Source organism: Triticum aestivum, chromosome 2A (genome assembly GCF_018294505.1).
Source record: "Triticum aestivum cultivar Chinese Spring chromosome 2A, IWGSC CS RefSeq v2.1, whole genome shotgun sequence".
In the NCBI taxonomy this organism is placed as follows: Eukaryota; Viridiplantae; Streptophyta; class Magnoliopsida; order Poales; family Poaceae; genus Triticum; species Triticum aestivum.
This window is the reverse complement of record NC_057797.1, coordinates 727,952,245-727,960,068: the sequence shown is the minus strand read 5'-3', so window position 1 is coordinate 727,960,068 and position 7,824 is coordinate 727,952,245. Positions and strand designations below refer to the sequence as shown.

General features: G+C 43.5%; 2 long non-coding RNA genes across 4 annotated transcripts; both read left to right on the top strand.

The window, feature by feature from the left end:
• Window positions 1–735: 735 nt before the first annotated feature.
• On the top strand, window positions 736–3,705 carry LOC123190624 (uncharacterized). Of its 3 annotated transcripts, XR_006496452.1 has the most exons (5): window positions 743–1,535; window positions 1,606–1,784; window positions 1,859–1,896; window positions 2,610–2,781; window positions 3,471–3,705. It is a non-coding gene; the product is annotated as an uncharacterized lncRNA (long non-coding RNA). The 3 variants fall into 3 exon arrangements; XR_006496451.1 differs by having other exon boundaries at window positions 736–1,784; window positions 2,573–2,781; XR_006496450.1 differs by having other exon boundaries at window positions 742–1,784.
• A 117-nt stretch (window positions 3,706–3,822) lies between these two features.
• Window positions 3,823–6,803, top strand: LOC123190625 (uncharacterized). Its single transcript, XR_006496453.1, has 5 exons — window positions 3,823–3,938; window positions 4,267–4,335; window positions 5,047–5,122; window positions 5,766–5,836; window positions 6,025–6,803. It is a non-coding gene; the product is annotated as an uncharacterized lncRNA (long non-coding RNA).
• Window positions 6,804–7,824: the final 1,021 nt, after the last annotated feature.

Below are 7,824 nucleotides of genomic sequence, written 5' to 3'. Positions count from 1 at the left end.
GTCCCGTTCGTGCCACCCCGCGTAATTCCGACGACCCGCGAAGGGCATTTTCGTCATTTCACGTTTACGCATATAAATTGCGTCCGCTCCCGTGTAGATGACCTAGCCGCCTCTCCCCCGCACCCGCGCCCTCAACCCCCGTCCTCCCGCATCCCAGCCCGCTCGCCCCAGCCCTCTCCCCGACCTCTCCTTCCACCAGACCTCGCAGCCCCGCCCACTTCGCCGCCACCAACGCCCTGCAGACCTCGCCGCCGCCGACGCCCCTCAGACCGCGCCGCCGTGGACCTCTCTCCTCGTCTCCCTCGCACCACGCCGCCCGCAGCCTCGACCTCTCGTCATCAGAAGGGAAGGGAAGGGAAGGAAAGAGAAGAGGGAGAGTGAGCAGGTCAGGCAGCAGCCAAGGTGCTCGCAGATTCGCCGGCGATGTCGTCCGACCTTGGCCTCTGAGTGCTTGTGCTCTGCCTGCTCCGCGCCCACGCAATGGCCTGCTCAGGATGCCGCCCTCTCCCCTGCTCCAACCCTAATCCCCTCCCCTCCCCTCAAGCTGTTGCTCCTTTTGGTCATGCAGGTGCACGGACGCGTCCCTGCTCCTCTGGTGGACAAGGTCGGTTCTGATCTGGATGAGTAGCAATTGCTGTAGGTGGACGAGGCACGAGCCCTCATGGCTCCTCCCTCCTCCTACCCCCCCCCCCACCCCCTGAACCTGGTGAGCTCCACCCCCTCTTCCTACCCCTGCACATCTATCTTATCTAGCCAATTCTCTGATTTAGCTAGGTTCCAAAGAAGAGAATTTTCTTTGTCTTTCTTGTTTTGTTTTTACCTTGCTGCCAAGGAAGGCCTTGGATCTAGCTAATTATTTACAGAGTACATGTTTGTTGGCTTGCTTGGCTTGTTGGCTAGGGTTGGGATCTTTCTCTAGGATTGTAGTGAGCTTTCAGGAAGAGGTGAATGCAGCAGGACATTGGGGTGTTTGGATGTATGGGCTGCTTGGATCTTGTTAGAATCCTTTGGATTCATTAGGCCTGGTTGGACACCCTCGGTTTTTTGTTGCTATGCGGGAGACAGTGCAGCATTGCTAGATTCCTCGGACTATTTTTTGTTGCATTTCTTATTTTGTTCGGTGGCTGTGAGTTTGGCATTGGCTCGTGTTATTGAAATTTGTCTAGATAAATTAATTGCCTGATCTGTTTGTTAGTCTAGGTTAATCCTTGGTTTAGGCCTTTAGCTTAAGCATTAAACAAATCACATGACTGGTTACAGATAATTGCAGGGACTATATATGGCATTGTAATCAAACCACCATTCTTAGCTGTTTGGTTGGCGATTTTGATGGAGAGAGGGGGGTAGGTTGTAGACATGTCAGGTGGTTAGTTACAAAGAGAGTGGAGATTTATGCCTATTGTGGTTGCAGTTCTGTGAATCAAAGCGCCATTCTTAAATGCTAGATTAATTTGGTTGTCTCATCTGTCACCACATTCCATTTTCTAATTAGCGGTCAAGGAGTAGATAACTGCACAACTTTGGACATGCATGAGGTGAGTATGCATGTAAATCTGTCTCAATATTAACTGATAGGGCAACTAATGTGACCGTTTTGTTTTGCAGGCAGTGACTATTAAAAAGATAGATGACTGTAACAAATAATGTGTGAGAACAAGGAGCCAAAAATATTGGAAAACGACCATAAGATAGATAGCGGATTCAGTGATTTGGTTATTATGGAGGTTGATGGAACTTGGTCTACTGTCGGAATTCAGAGCCATAAAGCATTGGACTTGGACAAGGTAAGTGCACTTGCAGAATCTCCATCTAGAATATCTATTTTGGGTACTAATTACGTGACTGCTCCATGGTTCAGAGCTCTTCCATGGCAGCAACCAGCAGTCCAAGGCCAAGGTGAGTTCCCCCTTTTCCTCCTCTTGCTGAGCTCCCTCCTTTGCCCGCCATTTCACTCGCTATCTCAGTGATATGGTTATATGCGCTGCTAGAAGCGAGGATTTGACTATATTTCCGAAGCGAAAATATAACGAAGCGAAAATTGTTCCAGAGATCTGGGAGTTGTACTTCTACTTCTGTTGTGATGTGTCTTGCTTTCTTGTTTGTTTACAATTGGCAAGTTTTAGGCTTTTATTGTCTTTAGGCCATCCTAGCAATACTTTTTACAGTTATACTGCAAGGTCTGCACTATTTGTTCTCTTCTGAAAATATGATTCTTGATGAAGTTTTACTTCACTGTTGGCATCTCCTCTGTTTGCTGATCTACAAATGTGTTTTTTTGTTTTTACATTGATAGACAAACTTTTAGTCGTACTTTCTAGGATCATAGTTTGTTGTCAACTACTACCACTCATGGCTGATATATGTGAGTATTTAGGCTGGATAAATATACCATGGCCTGGACTGGTGGATTGAGTATAGTTGGTCCATACAGATTCTGTTAGACATAACTATCTTTTTTTTAATCGGCCATGTGACTGCTTGCTAACGGCTTGAATTGACCCACTCCTACATATGAAATTGTAATTTTGTTGCTCATGAGCACTTTTGTGTGTGTGTGTGTGTGCTCATGAAGCTTCTCTTCTCCATGGATGAATCTCAACTGGAAGCAGCAAGCTATCTCAAGGGAGGGGATTCTCAAGTCACCCCACTTCCAATCCATGGACTCTATCCACAAGGACCAAGATGACGACGACCAGGAAGGAAGGAGCCCACGCCCAACCCCGACGACGGCGGTTCCATTTGTGTGTCGGCGTCGACCACAACCTCCCTCTCTATAATATGGTTGTGCTTTTTTTTTTAGCAGTGGTTGTGCTTTATTTTAATTGAAAGAAGTTCATTCTCAACTCACTCTGCTTATATCATAATTCAGCACCGACTCTTTCAGTCTTTCCTGCCTCCTAGCATGCTTTTACTCTGCATCTGCTACGTGATAGTTATTGTTACTGTAAAATATGTTTGAAGCCAGTAACTGATTACACTTTTAGTCCCATATTCTCAAGGACTTCCAAGAAGTTGAGGTTCTGAATAGGTTATTAGTATCTAACCATGTTGATAGCAATTAGCTTTGTCCACTTAGTGAGCTGTCCTTTTAGTGTTCTGAAGATATACTTGAGTTTTATTTGTTATAGAAGGCCTCCCAAAAATCTAACTTTCCTTGATAGACATATCTCTCTCTCTCTCCCTCTCCCCCCCTCTCTCTCTCCATCTACATATATCACACCAGTTGTTCCAGGTAGAGTAGTAGTGGCCACAAAATTTTACTGAAATAATCATGCGAGATTACCAGCAAACAAAATTCTCATAGTAGGATAGAATGTGGGTATATATATATTATAATATTGGTGTCATATATGTTTACTCAGATGATCCAAGAATTGAATAAACCACTCGAATAAAATACCTCTCTGTTCGCTTTAAAAATTCTACAGTCAACATGCTAATATTATTTGCATCTACATAACGGCTTGCAGAACAGCGGGGGGCGTCTGAGCCTGCAGTCGGAGTAGCAGCTGACGTAGCATTTGCAGAACACCGACACGGCGTCAGCCACCTGCAGCTGCTGGGCAGACAGCAGGACGGCAAGGAGCACGCAGACAGCCACAACCTTCACTCTCTCCTTCTTCCCAGTCCCCTCCATTGATAATGGATTCTTCCTCTTGCCTGTGACAACTTTTGTTGGGTCGACGGCCCCTCTTTATACCGAAGGCAAGCTTCTGGTGCTGCACACGCTATTGATTCTTGAAGAAGCGTCTGCGATTCTAGGAGAAGCTTTAATTTCTCTCCAGAGATGAGCTTGGTTATCTAAGAAGCTTTTACTTTTGCAGAGATGATCATACTTATGGAAACTCAGATGCCTTGCACTGCTGCCGGATCAAGGATGGAGTGAACTAAAACACTTTGCTATTACAACTAGCCCTCCATGTTCCATGAATCGACAGGTAAGTTCTGTCATCTGTTTCATATCTTTGTATTGCACACATACGTATAAAGAGGAGTGTGTAGTACGCAAATTGTTGTTGGTCAAGCTATGTATATGTACGTGCATCTTATATAGATATAGGCTTGTATGCTCGTTTGCAGGGTCCCATTTCTGATCCATAAGCCTCTGTATTAGGCATACTTGTACAATTTTACAACGGTGGCACATGATTATAATTGATTTTTTGCTCAGTCAAATATATATCAAATGGTATACATGAGGGAATGTTAGTAACTTTTTATTTGTGCTTGGGATGCTAAACTTGATTGTTTGTTCCTGACCATTAGGGGAAGAATTGGCAATGCTAAATTGGTGAGAAGAGAGCAAGAGGAAGATGATGAGTTGACATGGAAAAGGTTCAGATTCCTTTACTGCATGTACCCCCATTACACCCACAACCCCACTTTTGCCTTTATTATTGTACTAATATGTTGATGGGTCTTCTTTCTCATTATAATCACTTCAAATTTAGGTCGTGAGAACACCGAGTTTTCAAAAATTTAGGTTGTGGGTATACATGTTACTATAATTATATTGTTTCGTCACATGTGTTTGCTCAAATTATAGAGGGTCGTATGGATCCCTCCTCCTATGCCGTCATCACGAGAGGAGAGGGAGAACGGCCGCACTATGTTGATGTGTAGAAATTCCAGGATTTCTGGACACCAAGTGCTGCCCCAATTGCACGAGATGGGGAGGTGGATCACATCCCTGTGGATTACCATCTACGAAGAATGGTCCACATGATTTTTTTCTTCATCATGTGTTTCTGTGTAAAACAAGAATCAGTGATTGCTTATCTGCTGGTTAGCTGGTACAGATGGAGTCTATTTTTATTCTCAGTAGTGAGGCTTCAAATAGATACCACTACTATATATTTAGTTAAATTTGGCCGAGTAACATGTGTGTTGCACCTCTGATGGATTACGAAGAGCATAAACGGGGCTGATAGTGTGCTACAAACATGCATGCATCTCAAGGTTGTTTAGATGCAATATGTACCATCCGAATAAAAGAATTCATTGCTCTCTTTATCTCATGTCAATGCTTGGCTTATGTGGTTGCAGCGACTTGCGATATGTTCAACGGATCACCATGTCAAGGAATGAGCAGTTAAATAAGAGTCTTTTCGACAAAAGTAAGGTGAGATTTATTTCTGTTCATCTTGGTTGGATTTAAATAAGATGTGGCTACATATAATAATTAATATTTATTTGTGAGTCCTATGCTCACTATGGCAAATGTCCAGGCTGACAAATGAATGGCAAGTTCTTTATGCATATAGAACTATTACATTATATTTTTGCATGCAATTTCAGGCCACTCGATCTATCCGTGGAATACATGTTTGTAGCATGTTTTGTGATATTCGAAAGAACCATTTTATCTTATATTCACATTACCTTTATGAAAAATATATACAATAGTGTGCCTGCTACTTGATGCAATTTTAATATCTTCCTAAGAATACACAACTCATGTTTTGCACGAGTTATGAGAGAATTGTCCTTGGCAGGGGCCAAGGTTCGGCTTTGTTTTCTCTTGCTATTGATATTCATGTCAAACTGAACAAAATGCTTCATGTTGTGATTTGAACTGGTTTGTCCTAATATTTTTTCTTATATTTCCATCTTCGGTTGTATCTCGGATTTCTCATCACCCTTTCTTTGAACATATAGTGCATTCTAATGGTGTTATTTGCCTATTCAATGCCATGCTTTAGACATCTGTTATGGTAGTGCTTTCACTGAAGTAAGTGATCTAAACGATCTTATATTTGTTGCAGAGGGAGTATTTCATAACTAAACAGGTTTTATGTACAATCTGTTACTGACTGGCATTGTGAAAAACGCAGAGGTACTACCTGCACATGTAAATTTAACTACATATTTGTGTTATTGTGCTACTGTTGTTTAAGCAGTTAAACTCTTCCTTTCATTTCTTGGAAAATTAGGAATTAACTGAAGCTTGTATTGTTATATTATTTCATACTATAAGAGAAATTACTCATGTATCACTAAAGCTTACATTATTAGTGTCATCAGAAAAATGAAGCCTGAGGACGCTATCAGCCTTTCCTGTCAAGTATTGGCCACTACTATCTGCATTAGCTTCACCTCAGAACATGCCCTTTTTCACTTGGAGAGAGGAAGTAGGAGTTCTCAGTGATGATCATCTACAAGGTACCATACATGTTTGTTGATTGACTAACAAAGACAAAGGCTGTACCATTATTGATGTTTCTATAGCATTGTTTCCAGCTGCTGTAACACCTGTTTTTACACTTGCGAGTATGAACTATTTGGCTATATTTTATAGAACTTATGTACCGATGTAGAATGGTATATCATGCTTTTATACTTTATGATATACCTTTTTGTTGTAGTATTTTGGAAAGTTGCAATGCTCAACATTTGTATAGACTTCTATCATAATGATCCTCTCCTTGCCAGTTGGGCCTTCAAAATGAATGTTTTTCTCGCTAGCACACAGCCGGCAGCCCAGTGGGCGGGCGGCACCCATGCCAGCTTCCAAAAAGAACGGCCACGACCGATCGGACGACCTAGTTCAGGCCGTCGGCGTCCAACATCTCCTTCTGCTTGGCCTCGAACCACGCCCTCGTTCTCGTCGATTGCGGCCTTGCGCCGTGCGGCCTCCATCGCATCGCGCATGGCGACGAACTTGGCCGCGGCGGCATTCCCCTTGACGACCGCCCTCCGGTTCCTCCTCTTTGCCGATTCCACGTCCAACTTGGCGATCTCCTCCGGTGTGCACTCCAACAGTGGCTTCCTTGGCGCCTTGGCCGCCTTATTCTTCACCTTTCCAAGCGGGTCGACGGCCAGTCCGCCGGAATTCGGCTGGGCGTCGGCCATGGACGGGGGAGGGAGGGGCGGCGGGAGGGACGTGGGATGGTTTGGGGAAAAGGGTGCCAAATGGGGCGGGCGGGGGGTTTTGCTTTGTGCCACCAACAGGAGGGCCAGGGGAGGACAAGCGTGCGCGTCCTGCCCGTCCGCGCGTTGTCCGTTTCACCCCAAAATCAACGCAAACTTGGGCTGGGGATGGGTCGAAAGCGGACACAAAATGGACAAAAGTCCATTTTCTCCCGCACGTTGGGCCGTCTGGTTTGTCCTTTTACCCCAAACGGACGGGGACGGGCGGGATGCGGTCGCGCGGTGGAGTTGGCCTTAGTCTGCATATAAAGTTTGGTGAAAGTAAAGCTTTGTAAAGTTTGATTAACTTTATATTAAAAAATATCAACATTCACAATATGAAATCAATATTATCATATGCACCATAAAATGTATTTTTCATACTATATAGTTTCAATATTGCAGATGTTCATATTTTTTAAATAAATTTGATCAAACTTTATGTAATATTACTTTGACCAAATTTTATATGCAGAGTAAAAAGGAACAGAGGTAATACTAGTAGGTGGAGGTAGGCTAAATGCCACATAAATCGTAAGTCATAATCATGTAGCATACGGGCAGGCGACAAACAAATGTAGATTTCTTTCCTCGTGACCAAAAAACGACATTGTTTACTACCTTGCCACATGCGCTTTACTATGTTGTCCTTAGTAAGTATCACAACCCTATGCACTTATAGCTCTACTGCACATGTTGCATGGAAATCCCTATTCCTCGCATTGACATCAATTGATGGGCATATCCATAGCCCGTTGATTAGCCGCGTCGATGTGAGACTTTCTTCCTTTTTTGTCTTCTCCACACAACCTCCATCATCATATTCTATTTCACCTATAGTGCTATATCCATGACTCAAGCTCATGTATTGCTTGAAAGTTGAAAAGGTTTGAGAACATCAAAAGTATGAAACAA